Source organism: Parus major, chromosome 11 (assembly GCF_001522545.3).
Source record: "Parus major isolate Abel chromosome 11, Parus_major1.1, whole genome shotgun sequence".
NCBI lineage: Eukaryota > Metazoa > Chordata > Aves > Passeriformes > Paridae > Parus > Parus major.
In genome coordinates this window covers 9,706,935-9,733,488 of record NC_031780.1, presented here as the reverse complement: position 1 = coordinate 9,733,488, position 26,554 = coordinate 9,706,935, and the positions used below count along the sequence as shown (strand labels likewise).

General features: G+C 38.2%; 1 long non-coding RNA gene across 3 annotated transcripts in view; it reads right to left on the bottom strand.

Moving 5' to 3' along the window:
• LOC117244978 overlaps window positions 1-26,554 on the bottom strand; it is a 136,622-nt gene that overhangs the window by 90,788 nt on the left and 19,280 nt on the right. For all 3 annotated transcript variants that reach the window (XR_004499028.1, XR_004499027.1, XR_004499029.1), the window contains exons 2-4: window positions 24,384-24,969; window positions 17,012-17,123; window positions 13,482-13,524 (exon numbers count right to left, since the gene is read on the bottom strand). This is a non-coding gene — a long non-coding RNA (uncharacterized LOC117244978). The remainder of the gene's footprint in view (window positions 1-13,481; window positions 13,525-17,011; window positions 17,124-24,383; window positions 24,970-26,554) is intronic.

The following is a 26,554-nucleotide window of genomic DNA, read 5'->3' as shown; positions in this document are numbered from 1 at the left end:
AGGAAGGAAGGAAGGAAGGAAGGAAGGAAGGAAGGAAGGAAGGAAGGAAGGAAGGAAGGAAGGAAGGAAGGAAATTGCTATAATTTCATATGCATAAAAACACACCCTAGTAAACATACTGAGGTTTGAACAGCTCTCGGTGGAACACTCTAAATCCTATGCAAATACATTGAAAATAATATGGCTATATCCCAGTTTACCCCTCTAATTTTCTTTATGCACACTTTCCATTGCTGTTGATGGGAATTCTGTTCATGTATTAGCAAGGGAATACATTCCTTAATTTTCAAATCTCAGTTCTATTTTCTGTAAACTAGAATCTCCCTTCTTCCTAATTCAATTTGCCTCTCTGAGACTGTCCCCAGTAGAAGGTGAATCAATCACTTCATGAAAGGCACCTCTGCATGACTGCCTGAAGAAAGTCTCCCTACTCCTTAAGCATTAAACCTGTGCAAGGCAGAAGAAACTACATTCAAGAACCTTTTCATTTAAAGAAAAAGGAAGTGCCTGTAAATTTGCCAAGTTCAACATTAGTTTTATTTGTGTGTTATTATCCACAGACCAATGTGATATTTCACTACAAAAAAAGAAAAATTAGAAATTGTTCTCATGTCCACTGAATGCCTGTGTTGTGCAGAGGTATAACAATAACAGCTGAGAAGGGTACTATGCTGAAATTCACACTCTCTTGAAAGGAACTTTCACAGTCCTTTTGAAGGACCTGGATTTTCCCCTCTGATTTCCAAAGGATATGTGACAAATGAGTTTACAGGCAGCTGAAGAAGAGTCAATCTGAAACAGAAGCACCTTTTATGAGGAAAATCACCCTTTTCTTAGATCTCTACATTTTCTACAGTAAAACATCTACTTTCTACCCAGAAAGGTTTTAATTTTACTTCTGTAACAGGCAACTATCAGTTGAATTCTGGGGAGCATGCTTGTCCTTGGGAGTACATGAAGAGGCAGAGGCCAGACACAGTAGGGACTGAGCATCTCTGGTTCCTCCCAGCCCATGAGGCAGGGACACGCCTCACAGAATTTGCAGGTGTGCAGCACCTTCCAGCTGAGAGGTGGAAACACCATTCATGCAAAGCCTGGTTAGGTACCACCTGCAGTGATGGGATGGAGTGGTGTGGATGCTAATGGTGTCCACTGTTACAAATTGTAAAAGCATGAGTGCTTCAGAGAAAGAAAAACGTGCATTCAGGGTTATTCAATTGGGAACTGCTTAAGAAACTCATGAAACAAACTCATCTATGACAATGAGCATCCCAAGGAGACATTGCTGTGGGATTGCTCTGTTCTTATCCTGCCCCCCATGATATTCATGACAGACCACTCTCAGAGACAGATAGAGGGGAGACAAATCTCCTGTCTGACCAGGCATGGCATTTCTTACACAGGGCAGTGCAACCTGATTGCTTTGCTTGGACATTAGACACAAGAGGGGCTGACACTAACTTCTTCCATTTCCCCCATTCTCATTTTCAACCTGGTGAAGATGAAAATCTGCTGTCCATTTCAGGTGTAAAACTGAGAGAGACTGAACAGCTCTGCAGAGGAACCAGCTCAGCATCTCCCTGTCAGCTGCCTTGGGAAAATCTTCTCATTTTCCTCCCCTCCAGCCCAGAAGCAAAATCAACTAATATCATGGCTGCCTACACAGTGCTCCCAAAACCTTGCTGGCAATTCTTTATAGTGCTTCTGGTGAAAAGATTTATGATTTTTCTTAATTTTTTTTGCCCCTAGAGCCTAGTTTAATATCGCCTCTCTTTTTTATGCTTCCCTCTCCCCACTATAAAAAAGGTTTCCTTTTTGTAGTTTTTCCCCAACCTGTTGAGATTCCCACCCTGCTACCACAGCACCCACAATAGCTGTGGCACTCCAGCCTCCCCAGGATCCTGCAGGGGGAATTCCTCCACTCTGAAACGCTTTCCTGAAATTATGAATAATGAATACTTGGAGTTTTTCATCACTGCTGCTACCTCATCTGCAGTGCTTCAAGGCCAAACAAAGCAAAGTATAAGGACATATGTGAAATATTATATTGGACTAATATAGTTGGAAAAATAGACAAGTTCTTCAGTCTATAAATGTCTCTTTAGTCAACCTTGTGCATCCAAAGTTTGTGCTTCTTCCTGACAGTTTTTCTATTCGACTTCTCCTTTGGGAGTTTCTTTGTTTTAATTCAACAAACAATTCGGCAGGCTTGTCAAGAATTAATTAGGTGGCTCAGGCAAAAATACTCACAACAATCTCCTGCCTCTGTTTACAGCAGGCCTGTACGAGCCTGGCTGCACCTCTATTTCTGCTGCAATTCATAAAACCTGTATTAATCTGCAGATTGCCTTCCCTCACAAAACCCCAACAGCTCACTGTCTCCTCTGCTTCTCTGTTTGGCAAAACAAAACTCAGGGAAAAAAGAAAATGATATGGTAATTAAATTCTCTCTCTGTTTTAAAGGGACAAGCAGTCTTTCTGTACTAATCTGCTCCTTGCAAATTCAAGACAAATACAAGGGAATTAATATTGTACAGTTCTTGCTAATGCATTAACTATAGATTGCTGGCTACCAAATGAAAAGTAGGAACAATGACACACAAGAAGTTATTAAAAAACATTTACAGTAACAGAAAGTTAACAATTTCTATCCAGAGGATTCTGCTATAGCAGATGGGATTACACTGCAAAAAATAAAATCTCCAATATAATTCGCCAATTCACATTTCATCAATCCTTTCAAGATTAAGGAGGGTTTAAGTCATGGTAATTTGGAAGGGGAGGGATCCAAACCTGTGGGTACTCTCAGTACTGAGTAAACCCCAGAATTTCCCATAGGTAAACAATGAAACTTAATTAACAGGTCAAGTGAGTGATTTGAGGGATTTTTGTAACACCTGTTTCCGTATGCTCAGAGGGACTATTTTAAGCAATATTTGACAGAGCACCCATTTTGACCACAGGCCAAACGCAGTAGATCAGGTAAACTGATTTTCTGATTTAAACTGAGACACTGTTGCCCCTTTCCATACATTCAGATTCCTGTGTAATTTTTTTATTTGTTCCCCTGCAAAATACATCATAACTATGCAGAAAGGATAGAGGACTTTTAGGTTTTTTAGCTTTAATAAAATGGAATATTTTCCATCAGGGTGTGTTGTGGCTCAAAATAAAAAGGGGACTGAGAGCTGATAGAGGATGATACTGAAGTGTTATACCAAAAATATTTTTACCTTAGCATATACCACATGAAATTGATTCCAAAAGAAGATTATTTTTGAAGGGAGTTACGTTGTTTAGGTGGATGCATCTCCTACTATCTCTGGAATTCAGGTACAGTGCCTTGAGAGCCTTCAATCCCTCAAGGCTGCAAAGATTTAAACTTTCTTGGGCTGGAATTTTGAGGAACTGGCTCTACAGAACTGGCAACACAGCAGACTAAGCCAAGGAGTCTCAAATCTGCTGACCTGGATCCTTCTCTCTCTGCAAGGACCAGAAAAACCCTTTAAAAGGTCTTCACCAGTTCTAGCACAAAGAGAAAAAATTTCATCTTATGAGAAAAGGTCATGAGTCCGATTCTGAGCTTCTTGGGGTCAAAGATCCTGTATGAATATTAAAGTAAAGAAAATGTAGAGGAGGAGAAGCAGGCAAGTAATGCAAGAGCCACGTGAGATCAGCAAAGCTACGCCTTTGTAAGAATACATTTATTAAAAAAATGTGTGCACTATGAATTTTACCTGATTGCCACTAATAGTAGGTAAAAGGGTTCTCAGTACTTGTCTGATTTTTCACTTATCTCAGTAAGATCCTGCTTGTGTTGTAAAGATCCCAAATATAAGATCAAGCTCCAAGGAAAGTGCTTCAGAAGGTACTGAGACTGTCCTTGGTGCTGTGACACAGATATTTAATGGAAAATGTTTGATGGATTACCTGCACTCTGTACGTTCTTCTGTTGTAAATTGAATTTTTTACCTGGACTACACTTCCCATGCTGCAATAGGGTCTCATCATTCACAGAGAAAAAAACAATAAAGCATCATGCAAGGCATCTGACCAAGAGATTGAGTCACTAAAGAAATATGTGGGCATGAAACCATGAAATAAGCAGTGCTGTAAGACATTACTGCAGCTTTTGTAACCAAAGGCTTCTGGGTCCAGCCCCTCCTTCCCCTGCTACAAAAAATACCAACACCCCCACCCTCCCACATAGACCCTTATATGTGTAAATGCTACTGAAATCAGCATTATTTCAGTAGCAGGCACATCTCTATTAATGTGACTGCCAAATCAAGTTCTCAACCAGAAAGCACATAAAATAAAGACATATTGAATTAAATTCATTGTGTTCAATCAATAAAAAGTAAAAGAAATCAAATTAATTATGCAAACTTTAAAAAACACATTTAGGGATATGATTTGTTCAGAGAGGTACGTTTTGCACACTACCTGAATCTAGCTGAGAGAACACATAAAACATTCATTTCATTTTCTGGTATGTGCTCATTTAGTACAATACACTCAGCCATAATGATGTAGCTAACAATTTTATGGTCTTGTATGATTCATGCTGCAAAGGATACCATGCCACACTGAAACCTTTTTATTATCAATCATTGGGAAACACAAGCTTGAAGACTGGCATTAATTAAGAGGGTAAGGATTTACAAATGCTTCTGCTTCATTCTCTAAATATAAATATTCATGGTAGTATCTATGGATCACTTTTAGAAGTAAAAATTGATCTTGGAAAATAAGAAGTTGTAAAGGCAATAGAAGCATAATTATGAAAGGCTGTCTTCAAATCTTACAATTGGAACACTTTATGACAATAATTCTCTCCTTTTTGTAAAAACAAAAATATTGGAATAATTATGGAAATACAACAAAGGTGACCATGAATTTAGATTCCTTGTTAAAATAATTTTTTAAAATAAAAAGGATTACATTTCTGTTTACTCCCTTTTCCAGTTGCTTCTCTCTGGATCCTTTGTGTCTGTTTCTCAGGAGGCCTGTTAGATATGCACCTTTCATACACACCTTCACATTCCCATTTCCTTGTGTTCATGCCAATATTGCTGTCACTTCTGTCTATGCATCTTCCTGAACAAATCTCACAGGTATTCTACATGTATTCCAAATTGGGCATTAGCCATAACAAAAGTAGCTCTTTTTCATTTGTATTTATATTCCTAATTCTCTTTGTGTAAATAATCATGGTAAATGCAGCCTATTAAGCACACATTAAAAAGAAGATATATAACTGAATGTACCTACTTGAGATAACCCATTACTTGTTTATATTCTTATTAGTTCAAAGAGCACTAAGTAATATATACATGAAAAAATAATTAAATATGTAATTGGAAGGATTGGTTCCAACTCATCCAAGATATGGAAAATAATTAATTTATTAGAAACAGTTTGAATACTGCAAATAAAAATACTGCAGCAACTAGCGATGCCTGTGGTGTGGAATTCATTCCTGCAAAGAGTCTATACCTCATTAGACTGAGGTAAGACAAACACTTGGCTAACTACAGATCTGAAGAAAGCACAGAAATTCAAGGATTTTCCTAGCTTTAAACACAAAAAGAAAACTAGGTTTCAACTGCAATATTTTCTAGGTCATCAAGAAACAGATGTTTTTCATTTAACAATTCCATAAGTAAATAAAACAGCTCCCGGTGATAAACATTCAGGCAAAATGACTGAAAACGGTGTGTCCTCAACAGTCCTGAAGGTAAGAGAACTATTTAAACTTGCCCACACTTGCTATCTCCACATTTAAAATGGGACAGCTAAAACCTGGCAAAGAACATTGATAAAAAACAAACCAAATTGACTTCTTAGTTACTTTGATTTTTTTTCCCCTCTTTTAATGTCATTGACAAGATTAGTAGATGATGTAAAAATATCTTTCTGTCTCTTCAAACCCCTGGTTGATCTATTTTGTCTTTATTATTTTGTTCTAAAAAGCCTGCTCCAGCTTCAGGAATTCATCAGCCTGAAACACCATTTAGCATCTTCTGTTTTCAGACCAGCTCTTATTAACTTAAACCATTCAGTGAATAGTGCCTATGCCTGTACAATGTGTGATTAAACACAACTATATTCAGTGCTTTCGTGTATGAATTCTGCTTGGGAGAAAAATTGCCATGCTGCTGGACAGCGTATTTGAATATTCTTCCCTATCACAATTATTTATTATTTCTATTAGCTAATGTTGTTTTACTCCTAATTATGGGTAATTAGATGATGAGTTGTCAGCACAATCAATTCACTTAGAAGCTTCTACATTTAATTAACTCAAGATGGTTTTGAACATTTAAATGTCAAAACAACATTTAGAAAACAGAACATTAATATGTTGTTCATTGAGCTGTACATTATAGAATGTGACTTAAAGAACCAAAGGTTTTGGTGTGATGACAGGTCTCAAATTCTGCTTGTAGAGAGTCCAAATTTGCTGTAAATTTTGACAGCTTTACTACAATGGCTTTGGACTTAGAAGGTCACCTGTTACAGAACTTCAGTGCTGATCTGAGAATACCAACTACTGTGGGACTTGGTGGATAATGGAAAAACACCCTTCCCCAAACCATTGCAGCTTTCCCCAAATCTGGGAAAGCTGCAATGTCAACCTCCATCCACATTAATGTCTTCAGCATGGGGGTGGCTCCTCTCAACAGAAAATGGAAAGGGAAGGTAGAGTCAGACCATCATCAGCTGAAGAAGGGCTCTAGACAGAGGGAGGTGTAAGATGGCAAGGCCTTCACATCCATGTTTGCTCTGGACTATGTGATAAGAGACAATAAATGCACCCATTTCTGTTGATTTTACCCTGTTCTGCAAAAGGATGATGAGAGCAAATCAGGAAAATCTGATGGGAAGTTCCAGAGAAAGAAAGAATTTGCCCCACCCACAGATTTTTATTTAATGTTACTATTGCTGAAAAAGCACCCTTCAAACCCTGAAAAGTTGTTATAACAGCTGAAACTCTTTGATATTTATAATGAAGTTCACTGTTCTGTTTGAACACATATTTCCAAAATAATCATTAAGCCACTAACTGACCATCCTAACAATAAAGTCTCCTCTTTAACATATGAAGTCATAACATGATCTTAAAAAGCTTAGCAGCTACTGAACTTGTTAGTGGAGTTATCTATTCCTGGCAGGAGTTTCAGTCTCACTCTGTCCTCAATTGCAGTGGAAGAAGTGGTGAAAGATGCCAGACCAGCCAGCAAGGACACCATTCTATTGCACATGAAGAATAGATAAAATCAGGGATCTTTGGGGGCCCTTATGAGCTCTCCTGGGGATGAACAGAGCAAGGGTGGGAGAAGAGCTCGTGCCCCATCATGGTTTTGAAAACATACCTGGGAATGTTTTCCTTTCCTGTGACTACACCAAGCTGGCTAGGTACCAAGCCCAGGATGGCAAATCCTGGTTAGGATTAAAGAGTGATCCTTATTAAAGAGTTATTCCTTAGGAATAAGGATTAAAGAGTTAATCCTTAGTCCCACAGTGACCACATGTAAGTGTTTTCATATCAGAAAACCTGCCAGAGGGAAACTGAGATGTTTGAAATAGTATCTGACAAGTTATGTTTTCTTCTTATCATCAGGACTTTTGGAAAGAGACTGGAAAGGCTTGAGACCTTCAGGCCTTGCTCAAAGCCAGCTAGATCACTGGACAAAAGCAGATTCTTGTCCCATGAGCTTTAAGGCTACACATTAAAAAATGGTGGCTTAAAAGCTGCCTTTTTCCAGCCTAAAAACTATAATTGTGAATTTCTCTGCTGAAGATTCAGAGTTGATGGAATCCATCCTTCTCTAGTGAAATTTCAAACTGTTCTCCAGGGTCAGAATCTCTGGCTTTAGGAAAGGGCTTTGTGACAGAATCTAATCTATGGTCATCTTTCAGTCAATACATGCGTTTGCTTAAATTTCTTACAAAATCCCCATGGCTATCCAGACTCAGCTTTACAATGCTGAACAAAGCAGCAAAACAAAAAAACAAGTCACCGGCTATATTTCCAGCACTAAGTCAAGTCATACATATTTCAATTCACATGGCATTTGCTCTTTCACATCTCTGAAAGTTACCCTGCTTTTCACTCTGACAAGCTGTCATTGTTTCTAGTAACACATTTTTGTTTCAATGTTGGGAGACTTTTCATTACCTTCTGTATCAGAAGAACTGTTTTCCACAGTACATATCCCAAAGGCCCGAGTGAAAGAATGCTGCCTGCTTGCTTTAGTACCAAAGCCAGAACTTGAGAGTCAGCACAAATGACAACAAAAAGAAATTACTAAGAATTTGGGGGTGTCTCATAACAAGTAGACAGAATAACTTTAAGGCCTATAAAATAAACACAATTTCCTTCTGTTTTACAGTAGGCATTATTCATTACCAGTATGGTTTTGTTGTGGCTGTGCTGTGTTTTGGTACTGAACATCAACAACATGACAGAAATGTTTCAGCCTTTCTTTTCTCTTTCTACAAATGCGAATGTAACAGTAAAGCCAAGTGACAGGTACTCCCACACTTGCTGGTATTCCATCAGTCAGGCACAGTTTGAACAGCATGGGGCACAGATGAAGCTGCGTAAGCCAGCACCTATTAGCTGCTTCCTTTGATTCTTCTGCTACTGCTCAGACACAGGGCAGGATGTTGCAAAGAATAAGCAGCACTAAAAACAGACCAAAAAATTATTATCCCAAACAAAGGTCAATAAGGTACTCTGAAGACCTTCTCTGTTTCACTTTCTGGTTTTTAGAACAAACTATCCTGTCAAGATCTCAATGGTTTCTGTGAGCAGGAAAGATAATTCAACATCTCTTTATAGTCTGAGAAAGTTTTAAAAAATGCAGCATGCAGTGCAGCAGTTTGAACCCTCTCATACAAGACTGAAAGACAAGGAAGAAAAGTAATCATGATGAATGCTTTTTCCTGCTCCTGTTCTTCTTCTCTCCATTCCTAAATTCCTCTCTATTGCTAAACAGAAGACACAATTTTCCAATTAATTTTACAAAGTTAATGTTAGGCTGTGGTAGGATTGGGGATGCTACTTCCTCAAAGTAACAATTCTTTACATATTATTTTCAGTCCTTGAGAGTGTCCAGAATGAGCTGGGGCAGTGAGATTAGTTTGTGACTATTATGTTCATGACTGTGCATTTCTTTTCCTTATAATAGTTATGTTACAGATTCTTACATGCAAACCCACTGTTTTTCAAATTAATGAATTCAGAAAGTTGAAATGCATTTCCTACAGGTGAGAAGTGAATCTGCAGACATATACACCAAAACAAATAGAAGAAGTCTTGGGCAACTCAGTGAGCTTTCTGTCTGGGTGCTCTTTGAAGTTTTATTTTGTACAGTTGGAGTGCCAAACATTGAACTTTTGGTTAGACTGAAGTAAATTAAAAATAAATGCAGAAATTCTCAGAGGTTGACATGTGAACTGGAGAGCCTTAAATGGCCAATGAATTTCAGCTTGCAGAGTCACTATGCCATAATTGCATGGTTATGAACTTTTATTAGTTGATTGCTCCCTTCTAACCTTCCCATTTTTTAAATCATCACAGGCCTTTCCCCGCTCACACTGAGGCCAAAGGCTGTGTTCCAACTGCTGCTCCTGGCATGTGGGGCAGGGCTGCAACCCACAGTGCACACTGCTAGCAGAGGAAAGGTCTGTGAAGAAAGGAGTCCTGCTGCTCCCACTGAAAATCCCATACCTAAAATAGTATTTTTTATCATCAGAGTTGTCCTGGGCCCTAATGTATTTCCTAAGTGGGTTTTCTGGAAACTGTGCATAGAGAGTTACTAGTGGATTGATTTCCCAACCACATAAAAATCAGCCTACATTGGAGCTGGTCACAATAGTGCAGGTTTGACAGAGTCCGGGTAAGGCAGAAAACACCCTTCTTCAATTTTGAGGCAAGTTTAGACAGCTTTGACTGTGTGTCTCTAACCTATATATTTGACTGAAATAATCCTTCAGGCAGGCATCAATTTCTCTTCTATAACAGAGACATAGAGTCCTGATCTTGACTGAAATTTTTTCAATCTATCAGGATGTAACCACATGCATAAGTAATAACTGGGTTATGTTTTAGCATTTTCCTCATCTCAGTGAAGTATATATAAATATATATATATATATATATATATAAGTGGCATCAAAATACTGGATATTTCTGCTCTGCAGTACTTATGTAAATCACTACTATTTTGGACACAGTTCTCTGCTAGCACCAACATTTGTGGTTTGCAAAAGGCATTATTCTATGCTTATGCTTGGCATTCCTACTGGAATTACAATTCTGAGAAATCATCTCAGCCATCTAAAGGGGCTTGTGCATGAAGTTCCTGCTCCCTTAAACATTGCTTAAGCCAGAATGACTAATAGTCTTTTTCAAGGATGACTAGATTTATATATCTTCCCCCTGGGCTCAGTGCTCCTGTGCAGCCAAGAAAGCTTTTATTAAAATGCTAGCATTTTACTCTCAATACCTGCCAACCAAAGACTTCTTCAGAGTAGAATACTTCCCAGCAGATCAAACTGCACAAACAGCAAACCAGGAATGACTGAGAATCATACTGATCTCACAGAAAACTGGCACTGCATTTCCAAAAATAAATTCCAGTTCCAACCCTTTCATTCCCACAATCAAATACAGGTGCAGCCGTACAACAGTAATCAATGGCGGATAAAGACAGATGTGCAACTATCCAATTTGCAAACAAAGAACGCACATGTCAGTAGCATGGACGACCACATCTTCACTTCAAAGAGTTTAGGACTGGATTTTGGCAGGCAAAAACATACATGTGTTTGGGAGGCTCAACAGTGCAAGAAACGATCGTATGCTCACTAATCAAAATCCAGCAGAGGCCTTCTTTGACAATTTGGCCCTAAATATTAAGCAGTGCCTGGGGGCTGATTAAAATTGACCTCTCCAGGGCATAGATCATGCAACACTAAGAAAACAAGCTGAAGAAACAGAAGCAAAGACTGCTGTTCTCTGCATCTTTATTGGTATGAAAACTCTTAAGACGCCAAACAAGGGGGGGTGTTCAGGGGGAGACGTTAATATCTGAGGAGGGAGATCAAAAGCAGTTAACATTCCTGGCACTGCACTGTGGCATGTGTATCTTTATACTTTTAAACTTACAGTAAAAAAAAAAAAGAAAAAAAAAAAGAAAAGGAAAAGAAAAGAAAAAATAAAAAAAAAGAAAAAAGGAAAAAGAAACATTTCTTTGTTAAAGCAAATATTGCCACATGTTACTCATTTTAAGTTTGCTGTCCTAAGATCCAACTTAATTTAGTCTGCATTGAACATTTCTGATCTGAACATTTAATGTGGCAATGTTTTGCTCTGCCAGGAGTATTATCTGAATGTTAAACATGAACTCAATTTATTCATCAGAATATGGCAAGCATGATACCAAAGGTCATTTTGTTTATATTGTCCTCCAACTCCATAACTTACAGCCTGTTTCTTTCATCTTCAAACCTCAGAACACTCAACATTATTGGATGTTACAATGTGGGTAAGAGAACTGGATTCTTTTTTTTAAACATTTTTATTTGGAACTGGAGAGAAGGAAACACCCTTGTTCAGCAGCAAGGAAAAGCACAGAAACATGCAATAACACATCTTCTCCATTATGGACTGGTAACAGATATGCAAGATAAGGTTGCCCCGGTATGGAGGATGCATAAGAAGCTGTGTGCATTACATCTTAATGCTCACAATGCAATTATAGCCTTTTGGTTCTGTAAGCAGTTGCTGATCTCAGCCACATCAGAATAAAACCACAACCACCACATATGCATTTTTCATGCAAAACATGGCCACAAAGTCTTTGCAGAACTCAAGCCAAATTCTGATGTTAATGACACTGGCAGAACTTTGCAGTAGTACCACATTTATATGCTGCTTTGCTGTTCCAAACTGTACCTAGAGTAGCAAGATTAACTTAGAAACTGGTACCTAATCTTCAGAAAGCCTTGTATGTTGCTCATATTACCAGTTAGGATGATTCCAATGCTGAAAATGCTTGTCCCTCCTCCCCTCAACATCTAAAGGCACCTTGAATCCAAAAGAATAGAACCATACAAATGCATAAGCAGGTAGATGAAAGACATGACCAGAAACATCTATTTCAAAATAACCCAAACCATTATCTTTCTCAAGTGGCAGAAACATATATCCAATCTTTACTATTTGTCACTGCTTCCAAAAAATATTAGTGTTCAGTCTGCTTGCTGATAACTTGCTTTTAGTTTATGATTTAATGAATTCAGATGTTAAATTTTCTTTTACCTTATTAGAGAGTAAGTTCCCTGCTATTATATTGAATTGCTAGCATTTTCACACAGTCACATATCAGATATCAGGAACGAAATCTGTTAATTCACTATCAATAAAATCCAAAGAAACAAAACTGATTATTGGTACCCAGGCTTTTCAAATCCAGGCCATAGAACGATTCAATATGGTATTGATACTTCCCATCAAAACACTCCTCTGTGCATTATAAATTTGAGGCTGAGGAAAAAGAATTATTTCAAACTGTACCAGAAGGAGCACTTTTACAGAAAACCCTAACCAAAGCACCCTAATGCCCAAGGGAGCTCCCAGAAATGTTGCACTGAGAGAGGTAACATGATGCAGATATGCAGATATTCAAGAGGACTAAATTCAGTGCCAAGTGCACTTTTTGTGACCCAGAAGTCTCAGCTTGCCATCTGAGTGTTTGGCTGATCCAGAAAGGCATCTTCATGACAGTGGAATTCCCTAAAACTCGCAGCTCTAAAACGTGGTGTTAATTGGAGATTGTCAGCAAGCTGTCCCAAAGCACCAGGTATTGGACTAACTCTGCTTTTGTAATCTTAGCTCTGATTATGGTGACAGCAGAATTAAACCTTAATTCCCCTCAAAGAGTACTCCACTGATGACAATTTAGAACATCAAGGCTGTATTTTAAGTTTAAATATTAGCAGATCCCATAGTTATATTCCTCCTCAATCAGTATTTATAAAAGTAGTTAGTGACCTCAACAATTAGCTCCATTCATTCAAAGGCCTCCATTTTTAAAATTTTACAGATAAAGCCACCTTAAGTCTAATAATTACAAAGATTTTTTTTTTTTTCAGTGAGAGACATATACACAAGTGTGTTAATTGACAGAGTACCTTACCTCTGTAATGCATTCTTATGTTTTATATACAGGTAAGCTTCAAGAGTGCATTTCTTAATCCAATGAAATATTTATCAGATCTGAGATCTAAAGTGTACATATTCAATTTTTTATGCACACCTTTACATGATTCATGAAATTCACTCATAATGTGAGTTCTTTTCATTAAATTTTGTTTTTATGTATCATTGTTACCTTTTTTTTAAACCAGATTTATATTGAACTGACAAATATCATTCAGATATCTCTGAACAAAGTAGCTCTTACCTTTTGATAGAAATCATGAAGCTCTAGCTCCTGTGGTAGGTTTCTGTGTAAATAAACAAACCAAAAAAAAAGAACTAAATTCAGAATAATGTTAAATCTGCTGTGAAAAACAATGTATTACATTATGTGAATTAGTTTCTTTATTAAAGCTTATTAATATGTTCAGAAATGGCCACTGCTGCATGGAATAACACTGATTAAAAGAATATTCTGAATGTATCTAGAAATGCACCATCACAACCTAAAATGGATTTGGACTGAAGATTGTTTGGTTTCTCAATCAAATTTGTGCTCTCATACATCTTAAAGGGCAGCTGGATTTTCAATCAAAATCAAACTCCTGTAAACCAAAATTTAGTCTTGCGTTACAGGTACAAGGGAGTATAACTTACTTGTGAGGAACAGTTTGATTGTTGAGATATTTGTGTTGGGGTTTGTGTGATTGCTCTGTAACCATTTCATCGAGCACAGCATTGGGGGTGGGATTTGGGCACTGGAGCACAGAGGGCTGTGAGCTCTGCTGCTGCAGCAGCAGGAACTGGTCCAAAGCTCGAGCGGTTTGTTTGGGGTGACCTTTGGCTCCCTCTGTGCTGCTCAGGGCTTCCAGCAGCACTCGCTGAGGGTGCTGAGAACTGCCCCTCGTCATTCAGCAAATACTCCTGTGGCTGCCTCAGGAAACAGCTACCCAATGCTTTGTAGAACCGGGCTTGATTTGAAAGTCACCCAGGAGCACATTTTATTCCTCTAGGAAAGGGGTAAATGTCACAACACATTGATACCCCATAAGCCAGATACAAAGACATGTCACAGTGTTTAGCCAGCATTCTCCAGAGTGCAAAGCATTTATTTATAGAAACAACCTAATAGACAGCTGGCCTCCCACCTTAGCCCTCCTGTACTGCCTTTTTTCATTTTTTGGAAACACAAGTTTGGGTCCTCCACACTAAGACACCTTTGAGGTACTCTCAACTCACACAGACTGCATAGGAGACACAGGCTTGACACTTTGTATAACCTCCTCTTAAAAATAGGGATAATAAAAAAAAGTTTACAATGTCATTTTTCAAACTCGGCTAAACAGCATAAAACTGCCGGAATTACATTAAAAAGTCACAAAATCATAGGGAAAATATTTTAGCTTTCTAAATAATTTGAGGTACAAAATTGCACTACTTAATGGTAACTCTGCACATTGTATTTATTTTTCTTAAGAGAAGGAATACTTTTAAGTACTAACCCCAGCTAATGACCCTTTACATGAACTAATTCCTCAAATAACATCACTTTTTCTTTCCCTTAGTTTCAGTGGGAGGAAAAGAAAATCCAAATACCATCCCTCTTTCCTTCATCGCTAAGATCAACATTTGTTCAAACACAAGTTATAGAGACAGAATGTCTCTACTGTGAAAATGGGGGTAGGAAATATTTCTTTGGCTGAAAATTAATTGATGTTCAAAATCAGAAAAAAGATTCTGGCTTTTAATACTAGCTACTATTAAAAAAAATAGTATTATACACATGTATATACACAATGTGTATAGTTTTATATGTTTTATATATATGTTCCACTATATACAGTAGTTAACTGGCTGAGATCAGGATTTTATTTTTCCTTGAAAAAGTTGTTGTCACAAAGACTTACAAAATATTATTACGATAATCCCAGTGACAGGGCTATCTGTGCAGTCAGCAATTTCAGCTGTTTATGGTTCAGAACATATAGAGTATTTTTGCAATTAAAACATAACAAAAAAGGAGACTAGTTTAATAGCTGAAACCACTGTAAAAACTAAGGTCAACTACTTGAAAGAACAAAAAAGTGACTGCAAGATTAGTTTCCCTTGAAGTTTTCCTCTAGAGCCTTGTAATCTGGCATGCCAAGCAATACACTCACTTCTGAGAAACTGTTCCAAAACACCAGAATTTTCAGCTGTAGAACATCACTAAACCTTCATAAAACACAATCCCATACTACTTTTACTTACATTGTTAACTTTTGCTTCTAGACATGGTTTAAAAAAAAGTAAATTAAAATAACCTAATTTTTCAGTAGTTTAATTTCTCCACATGGTCAGGATTTCCCAAACTTGCACAAAAGCTTTGTGTTACCTGTAGAAAATGACCATAAGCTTACTGGTTTTCAACAGCCAGGGGAATACTTTCCTTCTCAGGAACATTAAATAATATTTGAGCAGAAAGATTGTCCTGAACTTCTACTCAGAGACTAGAAAAATACATTAGTCTAGAAAAAAGCATTCCTCCAACTGAGCATGCATGCCTGTGGCTGGACTAAACTCTTTCCCCAATTAAATTGTATCAGTGTTGATAGCTCAATCTCCAGGAAACTCTGTCATTATGCCATCAGAGAAAACCGATGTTGATTCCCCCCTGCAGATCTCATTAGTGAGGCCAAAGGTGGGAAGAGAACCTCACTTACTCTTTCAAAAAGAGAGGATCACCACAGAGGTGTCCTTTGTGTGAAAGTACAGCCTGGTGTGTAAGTCATGTTTTAGATTCATTTAAAAAAATGAACAAATCCAACAAGAGATGCTGCCACTCTCCTGCTAGTTCAAAGCAAAAAAAGCACTTAAACAATTCATGGTTTATAACAAGGCAGATCACAAAGAATAAAAGAAAATAAATGTTACATAAATCATGTAATCTCTTTCCCAATGCAGTTCATTAACAGCTTCAAAAATAAATCAAATAACATTGCCAAAAAAAAAACCCCAAAAAAAGCAGAGATAATTAGATTTGTACAGCGAACTTATTGTGCTAGCATTCCAAGACATCTTGAAAAGCACACCAACACTTTTCTGGCTAAGTGCATTAATAGAATCATTTTCCTTTGAAAAATGACTTAGTGTGAAAGTATCCCTTCCAGAGCAGCTCCAAACAGTGCTCCATGCTGCATTTTGTCTTTGTTCTAAGACCAAATGTTCAGACTAAGTGTCCCGAGTAGATCAGAAGAGCTGAGCATCTCAAGTGGTCGGGCACAGAAGCAGTGGGCCGGCCACATTCTTTTCACAGCAGCCCAGGAAGGCAGAGAGCAAAGATTTTCTGCTCTCACTTATCCTGGAGAAAGGAACTGTGCGGCAAGTGAAAGCTGCTGGACTCAACACTTATAGCACTGGAGATTATGGAACTGTTTAGCTGCTTTTGTACTTTAAAGTCGTAGCAGATTCTTACAAGTTTAGTGAGCTGAGAGGAAGAGAAGCTTAGATATGAGTGACTATGCACTTCAGCAAGTTACTACATCCTGTGCACTATATAATATTTATACATCTTAGCATTTTTTAACTTCTTAGAGAATTTTACCAATTAAATCTTTACCAATTTTTCTGCACCTTTCCAAACCTTCTTTGATATTTACCTGTGGAGAACCCTTGTTTTTTATTTTCAGAATAAGCACCAGCATAGTCTATGAAAACTAGTATTCCCAAGAGATGAAGCAGTTTTAAAAATCATGACATCAACACAACTTTGATATGCTGGACAGAGAGAAGTTGTGGCACAGAATCTGGACTTACATGTCAAGCCATGGGTTCAGGAACTTCTCTGCAATTACTTGAAAATCCTTCATGCTTTTGTCTTCCTTGTCTGTGAGGTGAGATGAGGTGACACCACTGCTATTTCACAAGACTGAAGAAATGGTCAAATATTACAAAAATGGGATTTCTGGTGAATATACAACATTCACAAGTAATATATAATGGTAAGAAAAAATAGTATGCAAAAAAATGCAAAAGCAAGCACTAGAAGAACTAGACCCAGGCAAGCAGAAACAGATGGAAAATGCTATTCAGAGGCTAAAAAAGGCATCAAAAAGCTCTCCTTGGAGACCGTGCCTATAAACCTAATCACAAGACTTTCTCTGGGGAAAAACTAGCAGATAGGCAAATGAAAACAAAATTAGTTAATCAACCCCAAAAAACCACTAAAAAAGTTGGAGCAAGTTAAAGATGCAAAGTTCTCCATTGAAACCTATTAACGGTTCTACAGAGTCTCCAAAAACACAACGCAGATCCAGTCTTTGGAACAAGATATTTTATAGTTCAAGGTGATTAAGAAAACCTTCTTTTGCCATGTATAGTCTTGGAGCATGCAAGAAAATACTGTGCTGGGAATAAAGCACCAGGAGCACTAAATGAAGCCAAGACCCAGCAGATGTGGCAGAGCTGACTATTGTCCTGCTTTCCAGTACTTGGCCTCATGTTGGTTGCCTCTGTACATTGTAAAGTTCTGAGTAACTTGAGTTGCTCAAAATAATTAAAGTTCATATTTTTCAGACTATGAGTGCTACAGAATAAAACTGTCCTGAAAGAATGACAAATAATACAAGAATCAATAGTTACTAAACAGCAGACTGGCAAGAGCTGCATTGAAGGATTGTGTAATGCCCTGTACTCAGCAGGCTGCAGCCATCTCTGAAAGGAGTCACTAGCTGGATATCCCTCTGTAAGCAGTAATTATTATTCTTTTGGGTTTCAATCTAACCTAAGAGCAGAAAAAACACCATGTGATCTAAACAGCCAACCAGTTATGGGTAAGAACTACCCATTAAATGATATTTATAGTTATTCGTTAATAATCCACAGGCTGCACTTTGTTCTCTAATTATATTGGAAATACTTACAGAATCATGAACACAACTGTAGAAATCAGAATGATGCATGAAGATGGAAAAATGCTACATGCATCATATAAATCACAATACATAAACTGACTATCATGATTTACAACCCTATATTTAGCTTTTAAAACTATTGCTCTTAACTTGCTTTGCACTTGTTCTCGTGAGAAACAATAGTCTCACAACACTTTTGTGCATTCTTTAGTTTTACAGACTAAAGCTGAGACAGATGATACAATTTCCTTAAGCAAAACACAGCAGTGGGGCCAAGGATGAACCCAGATGTCTTAATTTTCAATGCAGGAATTAGTCCAGACTTCATTCCTCCATTCAGTTTTGAAGATAGATGTTACAAAAATAATTTGCACTGCTTTAGGTTTATTTTTTGAATTTCAGTGAAATTATCTTTTTTTTAATTTGGTAAGCAAAATTAATACAATGTAATCCTTGAAATAAATCCTTCCATTGAAATTATGCTTGGAAAAAGGAACCCTATCCTGGTATGTGCACAAGCAAAGAACTCAAATTTCAAAATAGCAAATTTCAGCAAAATAAATTGGATGAGTTCAACCAGTCAAATTTTCTGCTTGTAAGATTAGTTCTGAACCTCTGACTTTCCTCAAACTATGCAAAAAGTACATGTTTTCAAAACACTCTTGTCTATTATGGGTGTACAAATACTTAAATGTCTTTTAAAAAAAGTTTAGGCAGCTAAGTTGTTGAAGAAGCTGTGCTTCCTCATCTCCAAAAGTGCACAGTGTTGCTAAGAGAGATAGTCAATGACTTTTCCAATTATTAGCTTTTGGGAATGTGGGAATAAAGAGCAAGTCTTATTAGCCACTCACAAAAAACACACCCCCCAAAAAAATTAAAAACCTGAAAATATTACAATATCATGAATACCTTTAAACGTTTAATTTCTGCTCAGTGTATGGGTTATTGGTTACAAAAGCACAGAACATGCACAGGATCACCCCAAAACAGTGCCCACTGTGACAGCACCTGAGGAGGAGGGCAGGAGCAGCTGGGGGACTCAGCACTGTCCTTGCCAGGAGCTGCTTTACAGAAGCAGCCAGGGACAGGCTCCCTGCCCTTCTGCTGCCCTGACTGGGCACAGCAGAGCACCCTTCCACCTTGCTGCTAATCCAAATTGAATTCCAGGTCTGCAATGTGAACTCATTCCCCATTTTAAAAGACTTTTTGTGGTTAAAAGAGATATATAACCAGGATGACAATCCACAAGACAGCATGAATTTATGAAGGCAGAATTACCAAGTCAGGGCAAGAAAACATCTTTTGGAATTGCCTCAGATTCTAATATTTTACCTCAATAACTTTGCCCAGCAATAATAGAGAAAAGAACAACCACAGTGGTTTCTGGGTGGCTAAAGTGGTTATATCCCAGGCATAAAATACCAAACAAAACTATCTTTTAATAAAAAACTTTCCTTCAAATGTAAAACTGATACCTTTTTCTGGTTTATGGATAATTTAGCTTGATTACTATAATTGTCACAAAAATGCTGAAGTATAACTCTCTTCTTCTTTAAACAAAGATTGTCTTACAGGCTTGGGATCAGTCCACTGACTCTTTTGCATCGGTGGAACAATTCAGAGGGTAAAGTTTTAAAGGGTCTCATAAATTTGCCTGTCATGATCCCCCAGTCAGTGTAGAAGGAACATGACATTCCCCATGACTGCTTAGGCAAGGCAAACTGAGCAAGAAGCCAATAGCTGCCAAAGGGTTTCTCAGCTGAGGGAGGGAGGCAGCCAGTGCTAGACCTGGCTGCAGGTGCAGAAGAGGCCTGTGAGACTTTCTGGAGGTGGAGGGAGTGCAGGACACGATGCTGCCCCAGGCAGTTGGCAGCAGGCTGCCTTCAGCCACACCTGAGCCAAAATGCCTTGAGCCAGCTCTGCTTCACTTCTCCCTTGCTCACCGTCCCCAAGCATGGCTAATACACTTTAACACAATTTTATCTGCATGGTTGCTTCCAGAGAAAACTATTTCTCAGTATGGTTCCTTGAAAACATATGCAAGACCCTAAGACAGAAAATAGGAGACTTCTCACTGCCACAATGCCAACTTCAATGGCTAAGTGGGTCCAACTAAAACATGGACAGCAGTAACTCCTATAACTGACAAATGCATTCTCTGCTGAAGCTAGATCATCTAATAAACGGACCATACATGCTCAGCCCTAATTTTCCTGATTTAGAGTCCCTTTGTAACTAAAAGAAAACTATTTTTCTCTCTGAAGAAACTGGTTCAAGTTTTATCTTATTGCAACCACCTCCTTGGAAGTAATGAGCTAATGTATCATTTTTAAATTGCTGCTGTAAGTCACTTTCTGAAGGGGATTGTCCCTCTCTGGTTCTTATTCCATACATGAGATAACATCTTCGGGGGTTTTATTTTTATTTCTAGCTGGTGCAAGACTGACCTCCTTGAATCAAGCCAGAATATAGCCACATTGCTACAGGCTGGGGCTCCTTCACTGAGAATAAGCTATTTGTTCACAGTCCATCACAGGCTTCCCCCAATTTCTCAGTATCAAAAGAGAGATGTCATCACCTAACAGTTTGGCAAATAGCATTTTTGCTAAATGAAGGCTGGAAAAAAATTAATTTGACTTTTTTTGTAGCTTTTACTTGCTTAGTTTACTTTAATGTGCACACAAGTTCAGAGCCTCAACAGCAAAACTGGAGACTGAGTCAGGAAAAAATAGAGCTGAAAGTGGGGTGTACAGTGTTTTTGGTGGAATGTTATTTAAATACCAACTAAAATTAAATATTGCAAAAACAGGCCTGACAATACTCAGTTGAAAAACCACTGAGAAATTAATAATGAAAATCCTGAATAGCCCTGGCCTCTATTTACTCACATACTCACAAGCCATTCCTTTCTGCATCACAGTGTTCTCTACAAGCTTTCCTTTAGTGTTGTACTTTTCATGATGGCCAGCTCAGAGAGGGACTACAAAAACTTGCTGCAAGCATTTCAAAGCTGAGAAAATTCCTTGGCATTAGTGATATATGCCTTTATAACACATCAAAACTCCTTTGTAGGGGTTTCTGTTGTTTTTGTGTGTTTGTTTTCAAAACTCAAGCTCTATTTCAACGGTCAGGTCAAACATGGAATTTCACAGTGTATGTTTTGCATGCTCTCATTCATCTGTTCACTCTAACAGCTTCTCAGTTTCCATCACCCAGAGTAAAATATTTCATCTCCCTGAAAGCTTAAATAGCAATAGAAACATCATTAAAACACCAGCAAACTCTTACTCAGAAACACATTGTTTAAGTGATAGACCACATTTGGCATTTCTGCTGTATTTCTGTCTATATTATAACTGCTTTGTTCAGAATGCTTTACACATAATAGAATTTTAAAGAATCTCTTCTAGTGAATAATTTGTCCTAATTTGTTTGAAATATGCAATACCTATTAGTTATAGATTACGCTTTTCTTTTTTCTGGCTCTTCAATGTTTAATGTTTCAGTTTTATGAAGCCTGAGATTAAAAAAAAGGTCCAGTCCTAGAAACAAGCAGAATTTACAATCTGTTAAGATTCCATACATAATAATCATATTAAACACAGAAGAAATGAATAGTAATGTAACTTTCATTAAAAAAACAAAACCAGAACAAACAAAAGCAACCACAAAACACGTAAATGATCAAAAGCAAAAAACTGTGGTATGAATAAACTGGTGAGATTGTTTTATGTGAAATCTGATAAAGAATTTGTTACAAGGGGCTCTTCGGTTTGGAGTATACACAATTAATACTGGTAGGACTATTTTCCACGTAACGCTTCTAAGGATAAAACAAGCTCCCTTCATAGCTTGTCTGTATGTTGGCAGATGTCTGTTGTTAACAAGGGAGTCTTGCATACTCTATTCTCTCCTGGAGTTTTAATTTTGTTCTTTTATTTCTTTGTCAGCTCCTTTTATCTACAATGAAAGTCACACATCCTGAAAGCAGATTTCTTCCTTGTGCACATGGAATCTTTAACAGTAACATGTATATATACGCACACATATGTTTTCTAATTTTAAGAAAAAAATCAAGGGATAATCTTTAGGCAGATATTTAACAGAATTTGGATTTGAATCTTCACTCACTGCTGCAAAATGGTTTTAAACAACCTTTAATCTACCAGTTCCACACACCCCATTTTATATATGAGACCTTCACATGCAAAGCAGGGCTTAACATTTTGTCAGTTCTCAGGTCTCTGCCCCACCAGTACAGACTGTGCTTGTGGTGTACAAGGGACACCACTCATCCCTGGGGTGCCACCAGAGAGGCTGCCATTTGCACATTACATAACCATTATTTAGTGGTAAAATTAAAGTGCAGGTCAGAGAAGCTTTAAGAGTGGATTTCTATTTTATACGTACATTAGCAAATCTTCAGAGGCTACCTGGCTAATTGAATACCATCATAATTCCCCTGCACTGAGCCTGTGGAATGAACTGCCATTCAAACATAGAATGGAAAAAGAGACTGCAATATGGCAAATTTAATACAAAGACTTTTAACGGCGATTGCCAGAGGAGCTCTCAAAATTAATCACTTTCAGACAGAACAGTGTTGCTAATTCCTATTTAAGTCTGAAATATTTAACATACTGATCTGCTCAGAATGTAGTTCAAAGAGCACACTCCTCCTCTGCAGAGCAACTAGGGACCAAGCTCCTTTAATAGGATTGCAAGAGCCCCAGAGTGGCTCTACAGAAGCTTAGAAAGATGGTGGGTTAGCCTGCTTACTGGGATATTTACTGTATCATTTTAGTCCAGATTTAATACTTAAAGAAAAACAAGCCAAAAAGAGGGTTCAACAATTGTCCCCTTTTCTGCAGATCAACAGGGACCAGCAGAGACTGGTGTTAGAGCAATCCAAGAGCCAGGTCTCACCATTTGCAGTGGGCATGATGCTGGATACTGTAAAGGACAAAGGAAAAGGTGAAATGGGCACTGGGAATAGATGGGTTTAGCTCAACACAGTGTGGGGAGAGGTTCCCAGCCCACTTCCAAAGGAGCTCCCTTGGGAACACCCAGCAATGCAGTTGTGCAGATGGAACTCTTGGTCAGAGTGGTGAGACTGAGCAGACAGAATAAATCATTCACAGGTGACCAGGGAACAGTGCTCAGATAATCTATTAATTTTTCTTCAGAAAAGGAATCAGCAGTTCTTCTCTCCAGCATTAACCAACATGAGCTGATAGAGAGAAACCAGCTCTGGAATAAGTTTAACCTCCATGGGAGAATTTCATTACTTTCAGTTTGCCAGGACACAGAAAACGTAAAAAAAAAGTCAAGTATTCAGTTATATTCAATGCAAATAAAAATACTTGCTGTGTTGTACTAGAGTTCAGCTTAATGACAATTTACATTTGCCAGTGATCCTCTAGATGCAAAACAGTTGTGATTTTAGTAGATTTGAGCTAAGAAGCTGCAATTGTAATGAGACCAAGTGGTCAGATGACAGAGAACCTGCATGTCTAACTTAGGAGGCTGCTTACCCAGTAATAATAAGAAAGTCATCAGTATTATCACAATGGCACCACTTCCAAGTTCCACTCCTGCTCACAGGACTGGTGAATATTTACATGTGCATCCATCTGCACAAAAGCAGAGCCTGATGTGCTGGTTCTGCCTTGTGGAAAATCCTTGCCTGTCCTGAATAATGATGAGCACCAAGTAGCTGCCTTGTGGGAGGCTTCTTAACATCAGAAGTTCAACTGACTGCCCTAAAAAGACAAGTGAATCATTTCAAGACTCACAGAAAGAAGTCAAATACTCTACAGTCCCTTGTGTTGATAAAAGAAACACATTTGCACTCCAAATAGTTTTTTCAGCCTTAATGCACCATAATAAATAGGACTAAATTACATCCCACCTTATCACCTCAGTGAGCCTTCGGGGCAGAGGTCTGTCCCAGCCTGGCTGCACTCTGGCACAGTTCCCTGATAACCCCTGGAATTCCTTAGGTAGTTAATCAAGTGAAGAAGTGGTTCCATAACTGTCTTATCCCCCTTTCTTCAGTTTGAGCACATTGCTGCTGATCCTGTCCTCAGCAGAGATGAAGAGCAATGTCACTTTTTATAAACTGGCATAAATTCATATTTTGATGGCTCTTCTTTCCCATCATTTCAGTCTCACTGGGATTCATCAGTAACAAACCATAAAGGGAAGAGAGTAAAATAACCAGAGGGCCCACAACTGACAATAAACACAGAAAGGAGACATAAGAAAGCACTCACCAAAGTTCCTTCCTAATGTCCAGTTACGCTTCACATCTTCAGAGTCCTCAGCCAGCTCACCCTGAATGTGAGTAGGCCAGAGCAGACTTGGCTTCTAGAACGAGAAGTGTCCCTTCTGTTTTGTCATATGCATCTAAAGCAGGAGCCACCAATGAAGGTGTATGATCCTTAATGTCAGACAAGTGAAGCAGGATGGTGCCAGTACCAGACTGTGAGGGCTTGCCAGGGTAGGAGCAAAAGAGGCACAAAAACACAACTGGGTATTGACAAATGCCAGTCCAGTGGCAGGATCTGTCTGGTTTATCCTACCAGTCACACATAGCACAAGGTATAGACATTAGGGTGTTTTATTAGCCGTTAATCACTTAGACTTGGTATCTTTTTATGTTCAACATATACCTCATTTCACAGTCCAGACTGCTTGAATATTCTCTGACTGGGTGCTTACCAGGATTTGTAGCATGAACAATAATGGTATACATGTTGTTGTTCAAGAAGGGGGATTCTTGATTCTTTTGCCACAGTAATAACACCAGAGTTCTCATCCACACTCAGCCAACCATCTGGGTCATTGGCTAGTTCATATCTGAAAAAGAAAGGGAAAAATTGCAAGTTATTATTTTAAATGCATTTTGCGTACTAAACTACACTTGCAAACCTCTTTATATTCCTAAGCTCTTTCTAAAGAGTTGGAACATCGCCACTTTATCTTATTTGGCCCATCATCTGGATATGAGGAGGTATGCTCTGATGTAAAATTGTGTGGTATGTCACAAAGGAGCTGTGTAAAACTTACTATAAATATTAAAGAAATAGCAAAACAAAGGCATTTTTCATCAATAGAAAGTAGAAAAATTCACTCTCCCTCCCTTTATTTTCCTTTGGATTAGCCCCAGATGAACGCATGAACATGCTGTGTATGAAATTAAGTAATACCCATTCCGTACTGCAGAAAAATCCAGTCTGGGTTTTTCCTCTTACCGACTGACTCCATTCCGTACTCCGAGATAATCCAGTCCGGCTAAATGATTCCTATTGGAGCTGAGCTGTCAGTGTGCTTCCACAATATTTTCAAGTCTTAAAATATTATTTTTAAACTATAGTGTTAGTGCATTGACAGAGCTTATATATAGCAGATATGGACTTGAAACGGTTCCATTTACTTTGGCTTCATTCTGAAGCTGAATAGGATTAAAATGACATCTAAACTCAAGTGGATCTCAGCTATGCCACAAATCTCACTATTCTTCCTCTTGTGGAAGAGGATTTATGGACTTTTAGTTGACTTATAAATGCCTTGAGAGTGTAATGGCAATGTATACTGTGCACACCGTCATACACAGGGTACCCTGGGACAAGCACTGTGGCCCCAGTGCAGTTGGGCACATGGTGCATGGTTTGTACGGCCCTTGGAAGGAAGAAATCTGGGAGACAGCTGTCTGCCATTTCAGGGAACTAAATCAGGAACATATGTCTCTCAGTTTTCATATTTTCTTTCAAATAACACCCTCAAATATTTACACACAAACATACATAAACACATGCACACAACAAAGCCTCCAAATACACTGGTGAATGATTCACTCACTCCTCAGTACTGTATGTCTTCTGGCATACAAAATTCCAGCTGCATAAAACAGTTTAGCAGAAGAATATATTGAAAATCAGCTTCAAAGAACACAGAAGTTTGTGTGAGTTGAGGGAACTAAATTACACAGATTCATCTTGTTGCTGTACTGTAGATTAGTTTTCATTATATGAATCCTGCAGGCTACTGAGTGTAAGGCTGTTGTGGAATAAGACATTGTATCCTCACCTTCTCCATCTGTATTTGATGCCCATTTTTCAAGTAGCTACAAATGGAAACTGTATATATATCCACACAACATTTTTTTATTTTGCTAAGATGATGATGAATGTATATAGTAATTTTTTCTCTTCAGTCATACCACTGGTCTATCAGAAGAAAATGCAAATGGGATTAATCCTAGTTCTACCCAAAGATTAATTTCTAAACATTATCTCCTGCTCCAGACATCCACTGTAGCCACCAGGCAACATGAGATCCACTTGTCTCCTCTGAGCAAGTATGACAAAACTGCTAGGGACTCTGCTAGCTCTGCTTCCACTTTATTGACTGACCATGTGCAGGTCACCTTTTCTGCATCCCA